Below are 23,066 nucleotides of genomic sequence, written 5' to 3'. Positions count from 1 at the left end.
CGGCGTCTTTCTTCGCTTTTCACCATTACTGGCATTCTGCAAACGTATCCTAGCCCCCATCGGATGCGATTTAACAAACGGCATGATGTTTTCACCTTGTCGGAATTCTTCCGACGCGATAAAAACCATTTCCTTCTCGTACTGGGCACAGTCTTCTTCTCAGTATTCTTCTTTCCACTATACTTAATGTGTGATTGTATCTGCTTTCAGTGTCCACGTTTCACATCCTTATGTGGGCACTGGTCGAATCAGTGTTTTATATATTTTGATTTTCGTTCTTCTACTCACGAGCTAGCCTCTTAACAGTTTGACTTATGAAAAATATGCTTTGTTGGCAGCCTGAACACGGTCTTGGACAGGAATCGTTCTACCATCCGTTCTACTGAGAAGCGGTTCTAAATATTTAAGGTGCAAAAGCTTGGACGATGACAGGGCTTGGAGTGTTTGAGAGAACGATGCTGCAGAAGATTTTTGGGCCTTTGTACGTTAGTGACGGCGAGTACCGCAGGCTATGGAGCAATGAGCTGTATGAGATTTACGACGACATAGACATAGCACAGCGAATAAACATCCAGCGACTTCGTGGGCTGGGTCATGTCGCCGAATAGATGAAAACGCTCCGGCTCTGAAAGTATTCGATGAGGTACCATCTGGTGGTATCTGAGGAAGAGGAAGGCCTCCTCTGCCTTGGAAAGATCAGTTGGGGAAGGACTTGGTTTCTGTGTACTGTGTCAAACTGACGCTTTGTTAAAAATCGTGGTTATAAAATTGGCGGTTATAGCGCCAATCAAGAAGAAGAAAAATAGTGAGGTGTAGCGATTTTCTCAACGTGTTAAGTCTTGCGAGGTATTTCGTCTTGTTAATTCGTTTCATTAATTTTTGATCCAAAGAATTATGGTGTTATTTGGCTTGCTTGGTATACTTCTTTTAGAACATTCATATTTCTCGCAAGGATGGCCAAGTCATCAGCAAAGCCACATATTTGGGAAGTTTTAATGAATATTTTTATAGTATATGTATTAGGGTGGTCCAAAAATGCATGGGAAAAAATTTATATTAAAATTTTTATGCTGCCGCCCCCCATAATGGTAAAGAATGAAAAATAAAAAGACCCGTATTTTTTTTTTTTTAATCAGACCATATTTAATGGTGCCGCCGGGGCTTTGAAATATCCCATGTATTTTGCATGGGAAAAAAATACTTTTTCGTAGATTCCATGTAAAAACCTGGAAAATGAATATATTTTAACCGGATACCTCAGTTTCTCTTCATAATTGGTCAGGGAATAACAACCAATCTCACAAAAAAATATCATAAAAGTAATATAAAATATTGTTTTTCGATTTTTTCTAAGATTTTCGTTTTATGGGGGCTTTTTGGGGTTCTATAAAAAATAGTTAATACAAAAAAAATTAATTATTTCATAATTGGTTGTTATTCCCTGACCAATTATGAAGAGAAACTGAGTTATCCGGTTAAAATATATTCATTTTCCAGGTTTTTACATGAAATCTACGAAAAAGTATTTTTTTCCCATGCAAAATACATGGGATATTTCAAAGCCCCGGCGGCACCATTAAATATGGTCTGATTAAAAAAAAAAAAATACGGGTCTTTTTATTTTTCATTCTTTACTATTTTGGGGGGCGGCAGCATACAAATTTTTTTTGGACCACCCTAATATGTATCTTATGTATATGTATCTTAGGATCAGATTGAACACAAGTGGAGACAACGCCTCTCCTTGCTTTACTCCTGTTTCAACTCTGAATAAATTAGACGCTTTGCCTTGTAAGAGCACTTTGAAATAGGTCTCAGTGAGGGTGAGCCATACTAGCAAAGCCAGTTTTTTGGTATTCCTTGTATGCGTAGCACGTACTTAATTTTGACTCTTTGAATACTATTGAACGCTTTCAGAAAATCTATAAAGAGGGCATGCAGATTGAAATTATAATCAAGAATATTTTCAAATATTTGGTAAATTACAAAGCTTTGGTCGGTCGCCGACCTTTCACTCTATTAATATTTGTTCCGCGTACTCATCCAGTCTCTGGGGCAGAAATTATATCAAAATGAGTGAAAAATTAATGCGGTGTAGTCCGGGTAGTGTAGTTGAAAAAATTAATAAGCGAATAGAGAGACCGGATAGGTATAATCACAAAAACCTAGTCATGAGACAGTCCAATCTGCTATGGGGTACATAAAAATACATTTTGTTTACATACAATTCATTTGTTTGCACTCATAATTGAGCAAATGCGGACGCGAAAAAAACACACAAAAAAATTAGCTGAGTGCCCAAGCAGCGACTCTGGCCTAAACCAGTGCAATGCGGGCCAGACAATATCCAAAAGTTTAGCATAGCATGCAAATTGTTTCCTAATGAAACTGGAAGAAAAAAATACCACTTAACGCATTGGCAGACAATTATAAACAACAAACAACAAACATTGTAAAGTTGAAATAAAAGCAAAGCGAGAAAAAAATTAAACAACAAAGTAAAGAGCCGAGGAAAAACAGTAAATTCGATAGTGAATAATAAACTGCAGTCACTTGGACAAACCGGTTGCATCGCCAGCAAAATTCCCGCTCGTATTCAATGCGCCACATGATATTTATATGTATTTGTTAATGTGTGCGTGTAGTACGCGCCAGCACAATAAAATAATGCCAGGAAACGCATGCGCAAAGCTCGTTAAACAAACAAAATGGCAAAAATAGCAGTTTACCAGAGCGTTAAGTGTGAAAGGAGGAGTAATTTTCAGAAGTTTTCTGATATCCGATTTCAATATGTGCATACGTACATACAGATATATGTACACATTTTTCAAAAATGTAGGCTTATCTTGGCTGGTGGTACTATTTTATCCAAGTACTCAACATTGCATAAAACAAAAAACATCTTTAATTAGTGTAACTTGCTTTCCACCCCACTGTGTTGGCGCACTAACTCCGTGCAGCGCAGCTGACATTTGATGCTCTAGTACTTCTCACATGGTGCCGTGAAAAATTATGAAAAAACACCTCCAACGATCCGCCGTTGAAGTTATATGCGAAATAGAGCTATAAACTATGGAGAATGTAAAAATAAATCCGATAAAAACAAACGAGATAAATTAATGTCAGTCACTTAAACAAGTTGAATTGCATCAGAAATCGGAAGATTTGGCTTTGTTATAACAGTAAAATTTATATTTAAAATATCCGCCAATCGGCGGATATAACTACAACTGGAGAACGACCGGACTTCCCACAACAGTCGGTTCTACGTTACCGGAATGACCCGGATTTATAGCCGGCCACGGACTTACACTTCAGTAGGATTCCCCGTTCATGTTTATGGAATGTTTATACTGCTACAACAACAACGAGCAAACTCTGGCCAAAAATTTTTTAATTTTCACTCCTTTAGAAAATATTCAAAAGATCCTTTGGGATTTACATGAGCGCGTTATGTTTTGCAGTAATAACATAAAAAAATATATTTTTCATTAAATTAACGAATAGGACATTTATTTTAATGAATATCTGCTGCCATGAATTTGTAACATTTTTTTATACTGATAACAGAGTCAACATTTTCTGCTTGGGTCTCTTGCCACCACAGCACTACATGTGGATAGCAAAGTAGGTGCTAGGCGCCTACCGCCCTCTCTGCATTACATTTCGTCTGTCCTGTAAGAGTGCAATTTTGTTTATTTCCATACGAAAGACACGCGACGTGTAGAAGGCAAAGAAAAACAACTTCGAACATAGTGAAAAATGCGCGACAACCACTGCGTTTTGATTGAGCTTCCATTCGCACTGTATTTAAAGTGCGTGAAGTTGCAGCCGAAAAAGAGCTCAAAACATAAAAGTTTATTTTATTCTAACGCGTTGTTCTTTGCATATTTGTCAGTTCTTTTGTGAGCGCGTTTTGTGAACAATGAAGCAGTAACCTTACATATAATTTCGTGAACAACGCGGATGTCGTTCAGGATTACTGAATTTTGTTTGAGCATTTCATAAATTTTTATTGAAATCATAATAATTTCATTTCAGAGCTCTCGTACTCCAACGAAAAAATTTTATATAATATTTTAAGACACAGCAATTCAAGGAGATGAAGAGTGATTATAGCGAATCAGAAGAATATTTAGTATAAAGATTTTTCACGCGCAAAGTCTTTTCAGAAATTAAAAAATAAAAGACTTTTTTAAAGTGCATACATGTTCATAACGAAGAAACATAAATGAAACATAAATTTTAAAATTTACTTTTTGATTTTTTGTTTGTTTTTAATTGGCGCTTGGTTTTAAATGGCAATATTTTTTGAAATTTGTTTAATTTTGTGAATTTCTTACGAAGCTTGAAGCTTTGATTAAAAAGGTTTTTATTATACAATGAACTATATTTTTATAAAAAATTAATGAGCAAGATTAAGTATTAAATGCACTACAAATATTATAAAAATATTAAGTGACTTAAGTATGTGAGCACAAGTGTCTGTAAATGCAAGCATATAAACATATGCAGCTTAGAGGACTTTATACCTAGTAAAAGATGGGAAAATTGGCGCTGATATCAGTTGAGAATGCTGAAATTTCATCAAACTGAGACTTTGCTACACAATCGAATCATATTCGTAGTAAAACAAAAATTCCAAGAAATATATGTACGCATGTACAAAAATGTGCATTTATATTTGCGAAAATAAATTCAAGTAGCTGGAAATATAATATATGTATGTACACTTGTACGAAACCAATTGCGATAACGACTACGAAGTAAATATTTTCAGTAGCTAAATGTAATACAATCACCGAATGAGGAAGAAAGGCCTCAGCGGCGGCTTAGATCTGTAAGCCATATGTGGCCCCACATCTTAATTAGTAAGTGCACTTACAGAGCTACGCAGTTTACTATTATTTTTTTATATTATATTATTTTTGTTTTTGTTTTTTATTTTTATATTTTATTTGTTTTTGTTTTTTCCATGCAGGTAGGTACATATGTGAAAGTACATACAACTGAAAATTAATGCTGACTTGCTGCTGTGCAGTAAAGTCATAAATGTTCAGAACGAATTTCGCCAAATTAGTAATTATTCGAGCGTTTGTGTATATTGCGTTATCAAATTCAGCTATAAATTGAGGTCGAGTGGTTAGTAGCCAGCCAGCGGAGTCGCATGTAATAATGGAGTTTTGTACAAATTTCGTATAAGTAATCACATTTTTTCAAGCCTTTTACGCGCTGTCAAAAGAAATTGGCAGCCAAACAGTGCATCTATTTTAAAGTTTTATTTGAATGCTGTAAATCCAAAGGCATGCAAGTCATTACATACAGGATATAAAATTGTCCCACACTCATATGCTGGATGTGTTTACTTTCAACAATATCTCTTGGTAGTACTCTTGGCTGCCAGGCATTTCGTTGGTTATTAAGTTCATATGTCCGCATTACATGCATATTTTACTCAACAATTTAATAATGCGTATATTGTGGCTGAAAAAAAAATCACATACACATACTCAAAAACTAAAAAAAAACGTTTTCCATACATTTGCCAGCCAGTTCGCATTGGCCATGAATAAAGGCGAAAGAAGCAGCTATAAGGCATTTTTTCCGCTCACTTGTCAAGTGCTCCACTAAGCAAATTTGTACAATGCACTCCACACCACCTTGGTTGTGCCTGTACTTTACTTGTGATTATGAAAAACTATTGCTTTGTTATGATCGCACCAATGCTTCTGAATGGCAATGTTATTGTCATCATTTTTCAAAAACTTTTTGTTACACCACAATGAGTATGCGCTTTTGCATCTTTACTTTTCGGTCGGCCTGCAATTTAAGGTCTTGAACAATGAGTTGGAATAGACCGCATATAATTCACGTGGACTTTTAAAAATGTCAGTAACGTCTTGGCGACCACCCAAACATCCACCAACCAGTAGCCTGTTGACTGTTAAATGGCTGTCAGACGAACTAACGAGCAACCATTTCGCACAGTCTGCGGGTTGATTAGCAATTTGCCATCATTGCGGCAATCTTCTTTGCGCATGCAAAAGCCGTCATCGGCGGCTAGGTCTTGCGCCCTACGAGTTGACTCTCATACATACGGAATGGCCCAACAAGTAGCGAACGGGCGACGAATAATGAGAAACGACAGAGTAACCTTGTACAATTGTAAATTTGAATCAAAAATTTTACGCCACAAATGAAAAGATCGCTCAATACATGTAAGCGACAATAGCTGCGTTCGATAACAAAATTGGCCGTCACCAGCCATCAATTCAAATGAAGAGTGTAGATAAAAATTCTCTCACAAGAAGAGAGGAAAAAAATTATTATTATCATTTATTAGCCAAATTAAAGAAATTAACAATTTAGTATAAAGTATAAAGTAAGAGCATTAGCTGGCAGTGCTCTCAGCTCTAAAAAATTACAAATCTATATTGTCAGAGAGACATATTTGAGATATGACGATCATTCAGGCTTTATATGTGTACTGCGATAGCTTAAATTAAGCTGTTGGTTGATTTTATGTTGTCTTTTGTGTGATTTGAAAAAAAAAAGAAGTTAACGAACTCTATAGGGCAACAAAAACAACAGCAGCAACACAAACTACTACAACAACAACAACAAAATGCAACGACCAAATATAACACTAACAACAAAAACAAAAGAACAAAATACAACAGCAGAAAGAACAACAAAATACAACAACAAAATAATAAAACATCAAATACAAAATACAACAACAAAATTAACAGCAAAATACAACATCGACAACAACAATCAAAAATAAATTTGTTTACAAAAATTTCAGTTATTTGCTTTCAGATCATGGATCGATAATTATAATTTTTAGTTGCTGGCTGAATTTTCTCCAACACAAAATAAAGGTCTTTCTTGCATCGAATTGTCACTTTGTTCTCTGAAAATTTGCGATACTTTCAAAAATTAGGAATAACTATTACACATTTTTGTGCTATCGAAGGCGACTAATATGCGAGTTTGTACACAGATGCATATGTATGTATATGTGTGTATGTATGTACGTGTGCATACATAACGGGTGATTTTTTAGCTATTATCTTTTTAAACAGTTGGTTTAAACAGCTGACGCCATTTCGTATTTTGTTTCACTGTCAAACATCTTCAGTTTGGTCTATAATTTAACCAAGAATCGTCTTTCAATGGAACAACGCTTGCAAATCATTGAATTTTATTATAAAAATGCGTGTTTAGTTCAGAAAATTTATCGCGCGCTTCTTCCATTTTATGGTCAGTTCAATCGACCCACTTAAGCGGCTATTTGAGCTATTGTGACTAAATTTAAAACCAAATTTACATTATTGGCCATCAAACCACCAACACGCTTACGTAGAGTGCGAACTGAAGAAAATATCGCAGCTGTATCGGCCAGTGTTAATGCTGACCATCAATTATCGATTCGTCGCCGTTCGCATCAATTGGGCCTCTGTTACTCTACAACGTGGAAAATTTTGCAAAAGGATTTAGGTGTGAAGCCTTTCAAAATACAGCTAGTGCAAGAATTGAAGCCGAACGACCTACCTCAACTCAGAATTTTTGGTGGATGAGCTCTTGGAAAGTTGGCCGAAGATCCACTTTTTTATCGAAAAATTGTGTTCAGCGACGAAGCTCATTTTTGGATCAATGGGTACGTAAATAAGCAGAATTGTCGATTTTGGAGTGAAGATCAGGCAGAAGAATTACAAGAGCTACCAATGTATCCAGAAAAGGTCACAGTTTGGTGCGGTTGATGGGCTGGAGGTATCATTGGACCGTACTTCTTCAAAGATGCTGCGAATCGTAACGTAACTGTGAATGGTGAGCGCTAACGTGAAATGATATCCAACTTTTGCCCAAAATGCAAGAGCTTGACTTGCATGACATGTGGTTCCAGCAAGACGGTGCCACATGCCACACAGCACGCGTAACAATGCACTTGTTGAGAGGTGAGTTCGGTGAACATTTCACGTTCGGGACCTGTCAGTTGGCCACCCAGATCGTGCAATATAAGGCCTTAAGATTTTTTTTTTGGGGCTCATGTCTATTCAGGCAAGCCTGCTTCAATTAACGCATTGGAAGACAACATTAAAGCATTTATATGTGAGGTACCGGCCAAAACATTGGAAAGAGTATGCCAAAATTGGACTAAGCGGATGGACCATTTGAAGCGCAGTCGCGGTCAACATTTGCATAAAATAATCATCACACATTAAATTATATGGACTGTACTATCGATTTAAATAGAAATTGCATGCATTTTTCTGAATTTTACGTGTGTTTTTTTGAAGCTTTCCTATAGGTCTTAAAAATTCACCCTTTATAAGTATGTACTAAAAATAAGCTTAAGCAGGTTTAGACCGAGCTCTAGGTTTAGGAAAATTTGGTATCTGCGCAAAAGGCAGATAGTTCTTTCATGGCAAACTTTTGAAAACATAAATGAATTCGAAGATTAGCTGGCCATTTTGTCGGCCACTATAAAAAATCTTCTCCTCTCATTTTGAAGTTACAAGATCTGTAGAAAAGAATAATAATAACCTGCAATAAATAAATAAGCACTGCAAAATAACTTTCAGTTGTGTATTTGATCAACAAATAAATAATAGCTACGTTTCTTGGTACACGAATTCACACTTTTCAGACTACCAGTCAGCTGTATGCTATGCACAAGCACTCTCGCGGCAATGGTGGCCGATATATGCATGCGTATATACATACATACATACATACATAGCATGCAGTTCTAAAGTATTTTTGCGCAAGCATTGAATCTTGAAGAAGCATGTTTCTCAAACATCAAAGAAGACTAACCGGAATACACGTTTGCATGTAAGTGTGTATGTGACATTTAAAAGAATGTTTGTATACGAAATCAATACAGCTTTACAATACAGCCGACTTTAAGTTTATTATTATATTTATAATTATAATTATTATTATATTATCTATTTTTGTTTTTGCATATTTTCAAAGTTTAGACCTTCAAAAATATGCCCTTCAACGGATTTTTCAAAATTCGAATTATTTGCGGAGATACAGCGGATTTTAGGACGTGGCGTCTAAGCCGGCCGAGTGGAGCGAATCGCACAATGAACGGCAGATGCTACCGGACGACTTGAGGACTCGTTCTTTCCAGAAAATCTGTTGTATCCCACACAATCTTTATTTATTCTATACATATACCTATATACACATTATACTTCTATAATATATACCTGGAAATATATATATATATCCAGAGTGAGTGAGTAGTAAAGATTCTGATCTAAGTTATTCTATTGGAATTGTTGCTCAAACTTCATATGCGATTTTCTCAAAACTACTTCTTTTGAAATGGTCGTCATGATATCTCAAGTTCTACTTGACCGATAATAATAATAACCTGCAATAAGAATTTTTTATTATATTTTCTAGATTTTCTCAAAACTACTTCTTTTGAGATGGTCGTCATGATATCTCAAGTTCTACTTAACCGATCGCTTTGAAGTTTGATAAGAATTTTTTATTATAATATACATCTGTCTATCACACCTGCCTCGGATTTTGAAAAATTTAAGTTTGAAGTATTTTTAAAAAGTTTGAAGAGGTAAAAAATTAGAGTAAAAAAAAATTTTTTTTCAAGTTGACGCCATTTTGTGATTTTTTTTCTTTGATTTGACGTAATCCGATAGCGACATCCTAACTAATGAAGAATTTTTTTAATTAGTTTAATTTAGATCACTACAAGGGTTAGAATCGTGTCAACCATGGAGCACCGTTTTTTATGTAGCCCCCACCACTCGGCCGACCTGTAATTCCACGACTTTTTTATTTTGTATCTATTTTTTTCCAATATTAATAAAAACCATAAAAAATGGATAGTAAAAATGTTTTTAATTATTTTTATCTTAGTTTTAAAAATACCTAAAATTAATGCCTCTAGACCAGAATACCCCCTTAAATGAAGTTTTACGTAATAAATAAGTATGAGCTTAGCGGGAAGATTAATGAAGAAGTATTAGTTTGGTAAAACTCACTGAATACTTCCTGAAGCACTCGTAATCTCAGAATTTTCTACGGTTCTTTCTGCTAATCGCGTGCAGTAGGGGGTTTCCATTTTACGTTCGCAAAGGGGCTTCATGCGGAATATATTTACAATTAAGACAACACGAGCTCAAATATAAGCCATATTCGGAAATAGCACATACTTGTGTATGTATGTATGTATATGAAATAAAAATATATACCGCTTGGAATACTTTGGGTAACCCCAGTGGGATTCACAGAAATATTTACATTTGCTTTTTTTTTCAAAATGCTGAATATTATATCGTAGGCCGTGTTGTGAATATGTAAATCTATTTCTATAAAATGGAAGATTATGGTTCATCAACAAGAAGTTATGATATGACGTAAAGAGGGAAATTGAACGGTCGAAAGCTTGAATAACAATGCACAGTCAAAAAGTTGAGAATTCGGTTTACAATTCCTCTTAGTTCTGTAAAGGGATGACTTACTCATTCATGATATCACTATTCGCGGTGGCTGCCGTAGCCGAGTGAGTTGGTGCTTGACTAGCATTAGGAAGGGCGTGGGTTCGAATATTCTTGCCTGAAACACCAAAGTTATAGAAAAAGATTTTTTCTAATAGTAATCGCTCCTCGGAAGTCAATGGCACACCTCCGAGTGTATTTCTGGTATGAAAATACTCCTCCTCTACCATTCGGAATCATTTTAAAATTGTTCTCTCCGTTAGTAGAATAAACGTTGCGCATACATGTGCAGCAAATGCTGCTGAAGTGGCAGTTCTGGGCCGGAACGAAAGGTCCCAATGATCCGAGCTACAAGAAAAGAAAGAGCCTTCTCATGTCGACGTATTTTTAAGAAAAAAAAGTATAAAACTGAAATTGATGAGTAAGAAAAAATTAAATGCCGGAAAAAGAATCCTACAAATACGAGGGCGGATCAATAAGTCCGTGACTTTTTGTATTTTTGACCTCTTTACTGAAAAAGAAATACTGTTCCTGTCAACAGGCATCTGTCAGTTGACTCCTGTCAAAATTTGAACGAGCTGCGTCAGTTAGTTTGAGTTTTACAGCTACCTTTATCAGACTACCCAGTAATTCACAGTCGACCACAAACGCAATCGTGTAACAACTTCACAGGAAGGTTTGGCATTGTTAAATCGCAATATGGAGGAGTTTTTGCGCCGTTTTGTAACCGTGGACGAAACATGGATACATCACCACACACCAGAGACCAAACAACAGTCGAAACAGTGGGTTTCTAAGGGTGAATCGGCTTAATAAGCGCACGAAATTCAGTTTTTTCCATTTTCTCCTCAAATTACTGGGTAGTCTGTTAAAGGTAACACAAACTAACAGACGCGCACGTTCAAATTTTGACAGGAGTCAACTGACAGATGCCTGTTGGCAGGAGCAGTATTTCTTTTTTAGTAAAGAGGTAAGAAATACAAAAAGTCACGGACTTATTGACCCGCCCTCGTATTACCTATACGAAATGATAACTGAAATTCAGAGAAGGAAAATTCAAAAGAAAAAGATGGAGATTTACTGCAATTATTGTTGGAAGAGCTCAGACTATACCAATGCGTGAGGATTTGGGTATTGAAAAAAACGTTGATACATTGTATCTGAGGTGGATTACTTTGAAGGGGACAAGACAGATTTTGATGAGTAAACAAATATTTTTCGAGAAAAATTAAAAGTAACCTTACTTTTTGAATATACCTCGTATTTAAGACTTCCATATCTGAATACCACATATATAAAGATTTACTTATAAATGAGAGTCTTGCTCTAGTTCGGAAATTGGTGGAAGTAAAAGAATAGCATGACAGGCGGAAGTTTTTGAAGTCGACAAAAATCGTTTAGGTAAGAATACTTTAAGAATGTTGAACACGATCGTGTAAAATATATGTATCTGACCGCCTATACGATTTAGGTTAGGTTGACTTGGCTGGCTGAAAGCCATCACATATACTGATTGGTCCTTAGTGATACCAGATGGAGCTTGACCTCTACGCTCCTTTGTTTCTTTGTAGTAGACTTCTTGTAATAAGTCCTTTGCGAGTCTAAGTAACCCTGTAGTTCAAAGCAGGAGAGACATTCTAACGTATAAAATATATAAGTAGTTCAAATTAAAGACCATTAAATTAACCAAAAATAATAATCAGGATTCACAGATATTATGGGCAAAGGTATTCCATCAAAAGAGATTAAAATCCAAAAATCAGTCATTGAAATATCGACAATTCGTAATTTCGGACTTTTTAAAACAGCTAACAAATGTGACTTTTCCTAGTTCTTGAAACATTTCAAACCTATTCTATCGCATTAGAAAACCTTCAAAGTTTTTTTTTTAAGTTTTTTTTCTATAAAAAAATATTTCTTTTACTGCTTATGCTTAGTTTCCCAATAGGGTGTGTATGTATACCATATAAAAACGCTTACAATACATAAAAAAGCTTACACAATTATTGTAATTTAATTTGTAGTCAAAAGCTTATCTCGGTCACGTTCTTTTTTGTATAAATGACCGCCAGAACTTTTAGTAAAAATTCTATGAAATCGCACCAGAAACGTGCGGGAATCAATTAATTTTTTCCATTTTAAACGTCATTCGAATGACGAGCAAACATTAGCGCAAAACTTTACTCTTTAAAAAGCAATGCTTTATGTTTGTGGAGCTATGTTTTATGCAATAAAAAGAAATACAATGTCAAAAAAATTATCAAATGACAAAGTTCATCATAGTATAATAGCTAAAAATAGAATTATGAATACATCATCAAAGCCCCAACTGGAAATCGTATTATCGCAAAACTTTTCTCTTTAAAAAGCTATGTTTGTGGAGCTATGTTTTATATAATAAAAAGAAATACAATGCGAAAAAAATGATCAAATGACAAAGTTCATCATATTATAATAGCTAAGAATATAATTATGAAGACATCATCAAAGCCCCAACTGGAAATCGTATGCAGGCAAAAGGTGGCGCAAACTTAATCACACTTTCAGAAGATGCATAATTTTTGTATTGTACAAAAACACAGGCAATGGAACGCGTAAGGCAAACATAAAGATTTCCATCACTAAAAAATGTGCGTGTAGCGTAGTACACATAACAGAAGTGAAACTTTCAAGGCAGACAAAAAAAGAGGGAGAGACCCTAGAGAGAATGAGAGAGAGAGAGAGAGAGAGAGAGAGAGAGAGAGAGAGAGAGAGAGAGAAAGAATTTATATCTAAATAAATTCACAACATTTGCAGAGAATACAAATAGACAAAATTTAGAAATAACGGAGAAGGGTCGACCGGTGTAGGTAAACGCCGGACACAAATCGTGGCAACAACGTGCACTCTTCCGAGCGTTTATCTATTCCAGGACCGCAGCAACGGCACAAATTACAGCCAGGAAACGGAAATAAGCGCCAAAAAGTAGGCACACAAAAAACCGCCCCAAAAAGTAGGCACCAAGGAAATATAACGCCAAAAAGTAGGCACTAAAAATATATTTCCTACAAGTTTGCACCAACACGCCAAAAAGTAGGCAGTGTTATTTCTCACTATCAATTAGCAACCACAAGGAAAAACTCAGGAAAAATAGCCTAAGGTGTATCTAAGATATACATATGTAAGTATATAAGGTATAGCTCTATCTCTCCTTTTCCTCTACGTTATATCTTTTTTCTCTCTCGCAGAACGAAAATGCCCCAAACGTTGCATGGCCTTGAAAGTTTACTCTCCATTCTCGCTCGTCCGTTAACGCATAAGAAGTTTCTCTTCAAAAATTTTTTGTTGTTCCATTTAATAAAAAAGTTATACAAAACAAAAATACATAGAAGTCGGTCAATCATCCAACTATTCTTTCATATCGTCTTTAAGACTAAAGAGGCGGAAAGTTTACTGAAATAACTAGGGTTACAGCTAATTCCTAAATTGGGGCCTGGGGGAACCTGCTGTAATACATTTAATGGGAGTAGTGCCAGTCAATAGGACCAGCATTAACTACTTCTGAGGCAAGTAGTAGAACACAAAAGAGCTTTTAGGTCAAAGTGTCGCCATCGGGCACGCTACAGATACAAAATTATTATTATTATGAAGAGAATTGAATGAATGAATTGAAAAGTAATGAAAACATGATACTTTTTTTTGTTTTTCATGGCAAATATGCACTCAGAATTTTGTTTGGCATTGCCTGCCGAGCGGCAATTGCACTCCTGGCAAACCACTCCTTTGATTTGATAATTCAAGTCTACCACACACCAACATGCACATGCACGACAACAAGAAAAAGCAATTAATTATATTTTCATCAAGTTGAAATTGCAAAAATATTCTTCATTTACGAGTTGACGGGCTTTACTGCTTGCAGGTCAGCAGTGGGATCAGCAGTCAGCTTTGTAAGGCGCCGTTAAAACATAAACTAAAATTTCTATTGTTTGCTAAAGCTAAAATGCTAGTTTTACATATGGAAATACATAAATATGAGTACATATTTGCATTTGAATAATGCACAATAATTGTAAATAAGTAAAGCTCCTCTTAAATGGTTTTTATTCCTTTGTAAACAAATTGCAATTAGTGAATTGCGAATTTTAAAGTAAATATCCCGGAAGCCTTAAAAGGTTTGTGTAATGAATGAATTGTAAAAAATATTATTTTGCGGTTATCGTCGACATAAATTTATCAGTGGCTTTTAAACGAAAATTAAGGTTCGCTAGGGTAGAGAACTTTTGTAGGGTACAAGAGGTGATTGTTGATCAGTGAAATAATCTGCGAGTATATCGACAGACTAACTCATCATCTCCCAAATACTCAGAATGTACAAAGATATAAGCAAGTAATTAGCATGCCCGCAAGACTAAAATGAATTTTATTTTTCTTTGAAAATTTACAAATAACTGCATAATAAGTTTAAAGTAAATGAACGGAATAACTAACCACTTTGTAGTTAGAGGTGACATTAAAATATTTTCTTAATTTAATATTTAAAATGTTGTCCTCTTTTTATCAAAAAGAGCAAATAACAGTTATCACGCATTTGCAAGTTGAAAACGTTGTCAAAATACTGAAATTTAACGAAAAGAAAAATTAAGAAAAAGTGGTTTCGTAACAGTTATTAGATGAGAAATATTTTTTTCCATTTCCAATCTGAATATATAGTACAGTGACTCACAGCTTATTTGATGCAGCCAAAACAATTTATTTTAATACCAAATATATTTTATAGTATTTCCATCACAGAAAAAAAACTATATTTTTTTATTGTTAAAAAACATGTTTTATTTAATAACAAAAAATAAAAAGAAATGTTTCTTCATAAGAAAGATATGGCAATTTCAAATAATTCAGTTACAGTTTTGAGCTCACAGCTTAAATGATGCACTAAATTAAAAGTATTAAAAAAAAATAAACACATTAATATTTCGATTCCATGATTACGGCTAATGCCTAGTGGGGTATTCCTTTTCATTCAGTACAGCTTTTAATCGGGAATTCATAGATTATACAAGTTTTGCTGTATAATCGGAACTAATTTTATCCCATTCTTCCTGTAGTGCCCGTTTCAGATCAGAAGCATTAGAAATATTGTGGTTTCTTATTTTATTTTCCAGCACTGACAACAAATTCTCAATAACGTTGAAATCTGGACTCTATGTAGGTGTCTGTACTACATGTGGGCAGTTCCAGATAAGAAAAGTTTTTACAATACCAGACGTATGCTTGGGATCGTTGTCTTGGTAGAACCTAAACGAATCCCTAATGCCCATTTTATCCGTACTTTGTACTAAATCACCTTTTAGCAGATGTTAAATTGTTAAATGTTAAATTTCCGGCGCCTGAATAGGACATGCAATCCCATACCATCACACTGTCCCCGCCGTGTTTAACAGTAGAGCGCAAAGTAGTTGATGCGCGGTGTTTGGTTTTCTCCAAACGAAGGACTTCCAATCAGACCTGAAAAGGTTAAATTTGCGTTCATCCGCAAAAACAACAGACTTCCAGAACGAAATGTCTTTGTACAAATATTGTCTGCAAAACTCTATTCTTTGTTTTCTATTACGAGCATTAATCAACGGCTTATTTCGGTCAGTCCTTCCATGAAAATTTTCTTCGCGCAGAACTCTACGTATAGTTTTAGGATTACAGATCTTGCCTAAGTATAAGATTTTTCGACTTCGTTCGTTAATTTTGGAAAGCTTAAATCGGGGTTTTCTTTAACTTTGCGAACAATCCACCTCCTATCTGCATCATTAAATAATTTATTTGGCGCAGGTCTCCTATTATCTTCTATTCTGTTTCCGTGGCAAAACCTTTCTATAAAGTTCTGGACAGTTAAGGAACTAATAGCAACAATTTCTGCAATTTTTCGTTGGTTTTTGCCCTCTTTATAATGACGAAACACGTCTTCTCTTTTTTCAAGTGAGGTCCGTTTCCCCATTTTAAAAAATTTAAATTTTTTCAACTTTTCTTTACAAAAATATTTTGAGAATGACTTCAGACGCTAAGCTAAACAGAAAAAATACATTTCACCGTTATTGCATTATCAGAGAAAATATAAAATACACTCCATCAAATAAGCTGTGAGTCACTGTATAAAGTTGAAGAAGAAAAAATAGAAGACAAATGGTGTTGGTTCTCAATGGTGCAACACAGAGATAATAATATATTAGACCGAGTAAGAGAGTAAAATACGCAGAAATTGAGATGTGTAATTGATTAACCCTTTGCACTCGAGAGGTGCGTTTTCTCACCACTAACTCAAAAGGCGACTCTCGCTCACCAATTTGTTTGCATAAATTGTTTATGTTTACATGTTTAACTATCATACAAAGAAGAACTACAAAGTCAGTAAAACTCAGTTCCATAAAGAAGGCAATTCTGAAAGCCAGTTTTGCTGAAGTTGCATTGATTTAATATGCTGACAGAGTGGAATAAAGTATAATTTTAAGTTAAGACTCTTTCACCCAAATTTATTTCATTAAAAAAGACACTTATTAATATAATACAGACGATTGTACTCACTTTTTCAGATAAAGAGACACAACCTCAATTAATGCACCACAAATTTTATAGGTATTTATTTGAAAAATAGCGAGACAACTCAAATTAAAATTCTTCATGCGTAAAAAAACTAAGCAGTCGTCCTTAGGCACATTGACACAACTAAAAATAGAACTTTTAAGTTGTGCAAGCGAGACAATTAACACGATAACTTGTGCTCCAAAGTGAACGTCTACCTCGTCAGCCTTTCTCTCTTCTTCACTGCGAGGAGTCTCCAGCACTTTCTCACTAAATACACGGCAACCCTCTTTACCACCTGGACGAAGGAGGTGAAACTACAGCTCCAGAGGATAGTTGAAAAAACACCAATGCCGACCGTTAACAACCACAAAATTTTTAGTCTCACCTTCGACAGTTTGCTCTCCTTCTCGGCGCATAGAATATCAGTTGCCACTAAGGCCCAAACCGCAACAAGGTCCTCAATTGGCCAGCCGGCAGTACTTAGTTCAAAGGCAAAGAAATTCTGCTGGCGACATTTAAATCAATTGGCTGGTCAGTACTAAATTACGCTGAGCCTGTCTGGTCGCCTGCAACTAGTGATTCGCAATGGACTAAGTTTCACACTTGTCCAATTAATGCTAACTCCCTCCCGGAATGCCTCCCCTGCAATAACTTTACAACAAAACTTCCATGCTCCCAACCAAGGAGTACATTAAAACGCTCAGCAAGCAATTTCTGCTTGAGTGCTACCGTAATCTCACCCATGTAGACACCTACCTGAACCAGAACCGCCTCCCATGCACGTCAAGAGACACCTCTTTAACTACTCCGACGAAATCCAAGGCAAAACCAATCGGCAACTACTGGACCGAACAGTGTTTAGACAGACAATAAACGACATTCATCGGGAGACCTTTGCCACCTTCCTAAACTCCCGACCCCGAAAGCCCTTATCAGAGCCCAACAGATGAAGAGCTTCAGCTGCCTCTCGAGATTCTTGTAACTTTGGTCCAATTGCAGTCTGGATAATGTAGCAGATTAAACTCCTACTTATTAAACTCCTACATTATCCAGAATCGACCCCCACCATCCTCAATATACATATGTTCAGCATGTGAAGGTTCCCCGCACGAAACTAACCACCTATCCACATGATCTCTTAAACTCACTTATCTAACACTCATCTAACACTCTTCTTCCTTCGGATCAAGCCTGTCGAAGCAGCACGTTTCCTAGACCTACCGTTAAATAAGTGAGACGATGACGATCGGTGACTACACTGCACTGGCCAACTAGCGAACTGCCAGTGCAAATTAACAAAAAAAAATAAACATTGGGATATAGGAAAATTATAATTCTCATCTTATAACTGCTGTGGAGTAATGTTTTTTGCGATAAAACTCATAACTTTTACATCCTAGCTATTAAAAACATTACCACTTAAAAAGTCACATACTCGTATAGTTCACTTCCCTACAGGGATAGCACATACCAGGCCACACAAATACTATCACGCCAACTGGTTTGCCTTATCACGATTTTTTCCACCAACAAACATCAGCATCGGCATCCAACAAGTCAATGTATAAATGCTGTTTCTGTGTAAAAGTGTGGTAGACGGACGCAGTGAAGCATTGCAAGCACAATTAATCTGAAAGGCGCGCGGTTTTTGATTTGCTTTACTACATCAGCACTAACCAATAACAACAGCAAGAACAAATAGCATAAAAAAGCAGAGCACCACTAAAGTCAAAAGGTCATGTTAACTCAGTACACACACACACACAAATGTCGGTATTCAAGTGCTTCGAAATGAATACATGATTTTGAATCTATGCGCATAGTAAACATATTGAATTTACATACATATGTATGTATGTAAGTATATGAAGTACAGTAGGTTCTGTTTTTATGCGGCTTTTTTTTATGCGGTTTTGAAATAGTGCGGTTTTTTTTTAAATTACAAAATGCATGTCGACCTATCGGGAATTGTACATATAAACAAGATTCTAAACCAACTAAGCAAAAACTCATCACAGATTACATCAGAAATGCTAACCCTACAAGTATGGAACCGCCTGCATAACTATCTAGATCAGACGTGTACATTTCCTCAAGTGACGAAAGTGATTTTAGGCCAAATCCTAAACGAACGCGCAACATGTGGGTATTGTCTGATTCTATTTCTGACTTAAATTTATTTTTCGATTCTGACGTTTCTTAAATAAAGATATAATTTTCAAAAATACAATATTTTGTTTATGCGATTTTATTTAATTATTTCATGCGGTCTATGGAACATATCTATAGTTATAATATGGGACTAGTGCCCTTTTTTATGCGATTTTATTACATTATTTCAGATTTATGGGGTTTTAGCATTTGAAACGTATCTATAGTTTTACTATAGAACTAGTAGCTTTTTTTATGATGTTTTTTTTTATGCTGTTTCTTGCGGAACGTATCTACCGCATAAAAACAGAACCTACTGTATATGAATATAGAAATATGCATGCACATGTACAGGTATAAGTATTCTCCAACGGTGGCCGACTCAGATATAATTTATTGATATGAATATTTAAATTTAGAAGTTATAATTTCGTACTTTCGGTCATTGTAATTACACGCCCTGTTTCACTTGTATGACGATGTCTATCACTTTGAGCAAGCAATCCAGTTTTTCCCGACATCCATTTACTAATACTTTGTAGGTATGCATGTACATACATATACACACATATACATAAATACACATTTTGTCAATCAGAACAATTCGAGCACCAAATTCGAATAACGAACACCAAAAACTCGCAATAATTATTATGAACTCTAACTCCATATATTATATTTTAAGTGCTTAGCAAAAGCTGGCAAATCGCCATTAATATTGGCGCCAATATACGAGTAGATAATCGACTCTGCATCGGGCGCCAATGGACACAGCGCGACACAACACTTTATCAATCGAATCGAAATTTGATGAGGGGTTCAAGCGTGCACTGGCGCTTGTACAACAGGTGTATGTATGTATGAAGGTGTGAGTATTTATTTACAACCGCTCGTGGATGCTTTTAGATACAACTCACTAACCGTTCACTCATGCGAAACGATCAATCCCACACCGGCACTACCGAAAACTCCAATCGCCAACAAGAGACTTATTTTCCAAGTTGGGCTTCTGGTTTTGTCACATTTTCACAAACATATGCATCACGGAGCAATAAATAAAAATAAACAATTTGTTATTAGCACCCATATTTTTAAAATAAGTCACTAATATTGATAACTATTTGAGCATATCGTAATAGTAGTTGCCTTTCGTGTATATTAAAAGTAGTTCGCACTACACAAGTTTCAAGTTACTAACGAAAAACACCACTTCCATGTCAATTTGCCAAAAATTTAGTTAATAATTAAAAAACACACTCCGCAAAAACTTTCCAACTATAAACCAAATAACTGAGCCACTCACTTTGCTCTACACAATGTGTTTGAATGTGCTGCCAGCAAGCCCGCGATCAAATCAAACCAGACACGATCGATCATCAACGATTCGACACGAGATCTCCTGCAATACTAAAAATGCCAACACAAAACACAACACACAACCAGGCGAAACACGACGAAACTGCGCCGGAGGTGGTGTGTTTAGAAACATGTTGCTAACAGGTAGACAGAAACATATGAGTTGTTGGCGCTGCGTCGACGATCGCATTGAGAGCGCAATTCATTTAAAAAAACAACAACTCTTTGACCTTTAGGCGAATTATAATGTATGCAGCTAAACAAATAGTGAACTCCGTAATGCAAGAACTAACAAATCAAAGAAATAAATGTATTATTTCATTATTTTTACTATTATTATTGTTATTATTATTATTTATTTAATTAATTAATTTATTTATTTATTAATTTATTTATTTGTTATTATTTCTTTATTTACTTGTTTATTATTTATATATTACTATTAATTATTTATTTACTTATTTACATTGATTATATTATATTAACCTTCGGAAGGCGCACCAAATTTTTTTTGACGTAAACGACACACTGGGGTAAGTCCCCCCAAGAAGTGATTTTCTTTTAGAGCAATAATGGGAATGTGATGAAGGAGTCGGCCACTAAAAGAAAGCGAAGTAGAAAATGTTGTATCTGATTCGAAAGACGAAATAAATGATTTTTGTTAACAATGATAGTGTACTCTACTTGTCAATATATGCGGTACACTTTCTTTTGACGCCAAAAAGTACGTGAACTACCCACTGGGGTAAATTTCATCCAAACCACAATCCATTAAGCATTTTATAGAGTAAGAAAATATATATTTTTTTATGGCTTTCATTGAATCGTTGGTTTTATTACACTAATAAGATGATGCAGTTATATCGTTTAAAAATAACCTAAAAATGAAAAACAAAAACAATATATGTATACTTCAAACACAGCCGTCAAGAAAGCTTTTTTACATTTGCACGAGCTTTGCAAGGGCTTTTAGTTATTTGTTTTGAAAATTAAACGTGAATCAATAATTTGTATGACTAATCCGAGCATCATCTTAACACCAATCAAATTTTGAACTTTACAGCCCTAGCTTATCTTGTGCGATTCCTCGTTTCTGAGCTCAGCTCGACTTTTTAAGCTTTTCTTTGCAATTTTTTCCTTTAAATAAGTCCACAAGTTTTCAATTTGATTAATATTCGGGCTTTTGGGTGGTGTTTCCAATACTTTGCTGCAATTAAAGAGAAACCACATTTTCACCATATGAGCTTTATATTTGGGATCGTTGTATAATTTAAACTGAGATTTGTTGTTAGCAATGAAGCCAAATATTGTTACATTATTTGTGATGTGGTATTACAGAATATCGTACATCCATTATCGTACATCCATCTTATCTTCAATAAACATATAAATTAAAAATCAGCCCTAATTATTAGCGCAAACTGGCGATTTATTGTACTAAAATTCCATGGGATATAGAACTCCATAGGTACTTCACATTTTTCTGAAAATTCTGATTAAATAGTTAATTTTTTTCAATTTTATTAAATTGTGTTCGAAGTGCGAAACTTTAAGCTACATAGTTTTTGTTGTAGTATGAACTATATTTTTATAAAAAATAGAGGAAAAATAAAAAAGAATAAATAAAAATTAAAAATAATAAATTAAATTTTTTTTTAATTTAAAAATTTTTTTGAAAATCGTTTGAATTTTTTTTGTACGAAGTGTGAAATTTTAAGTTATATGGTTTTTGTTGTAGTATGAACTATTTATTTTATAAAAAATAGAGAAAAATTAAAAATAATAAATTAAAATTAAAAATAATAAAAAAAATGTTTAAACATTATTTTGAAAGTCTTTTAAATTTTTTTTTAATTTGTACGAAGTGTGAAATTTTAAGTTATATGGTTTTTGTTGTAGTATGACTATTTTTTTTTATAAAAAATAGTGAAAAATTAAAAATATATAAAAAAAATTAAAAATAATAAAAAAATTTTGTAAACATTTTTTTGAACATCTTTTTTAAATTTCTTTTAAATTTTGTACGAAGTGTGAAGTTTTAAGTTATATGGTTATTGTTGTATGAACTATTTTTTTTTTTTAAATAAAAAGAAGGAAAAATTGTTCCAAAACAATTCCCTTCTCTACCTACGGCACTGAACATGTTGCAGACACATTTTGCGACTGCATCGAACACGCCAACTCAAAGCGTAAGTAACTGCAACATCGCCCAACCAGAGCCCTTCGTTGCATGCTCCAACAGCCGATCGTTGTCGTCGAGGCATAGGAAAGGTGCGCGGGGGTGGACTCGGTTAAGGCTAGTAGATGCCGGCATTTGATTTTATGATTATCGTGGTGGCTGGCGTCGAAAGAATGCCCGTCTGCTTGTTGGTCGGTTCGTTGACTAGTTGGCGTGTGCAGACTGGCTAAAACAACAGCGGTGGTGATGATCGTTGCATTTCAACTCGATTTAATGCAATCAAAGGGAATACTGCATGGGCAAACTAAAAAGTGAATAACAACAATATCTGGCGTGCAATG

At 35.0% G+C, this 23,066-nt stretch overlaps 1 protein-coding gene across 3 annotated transcripts in view; it reads right to left on the bottom strand.

Annotated features, from left to right (window-relative positions):
* LOC128855260 (torso-like protein) overlaps positions 1 to 20,605 on the bottom strand; it is a 36,876-nt gene extending 16,271 nt beyond the window's left edge. Inside the window, exons 1-2 of one of the 3 annotated variants that reach the window (XM_054089999.1) lie at positions 20,494 to 20,605; positions 20,112 to 20,199 (exon numbers count right to left, since the gene is read on the bottom strand). The gene's annotated coding sequence lies outside the window, so the exon portion shown is untranslated. Of the gene's footprint in view, positions 1 to 19,626; positions 20,060 to 20,111; positions 20,200 to 20,493 lie in introns of those variants that run through there. The other 2 variants (XM_054089998.1, XM_054090000.1) reach the window with 2 other exon arrangements.
* Between the last annotated feature and the right edge of the window lie 2,461 nt (positions 20,606 to 23,066).

Source organism: Anastrepha ludens, chromosome 2, assembly GCF_028408465.1.
Source record: "Anastrepha ludens isolate Willacy chromosome 2, idAnaLude1.1, whole genome shotgun sequence".
NCBI lineage: Eukaryota > Metazoa > Arthropoda > Insecta > Diptera > Tephritidae > Anastrepha > Anastrepha ludens.
This window is presented reverse-complemented; position numbering and strand designations above follow the sequence as displayed.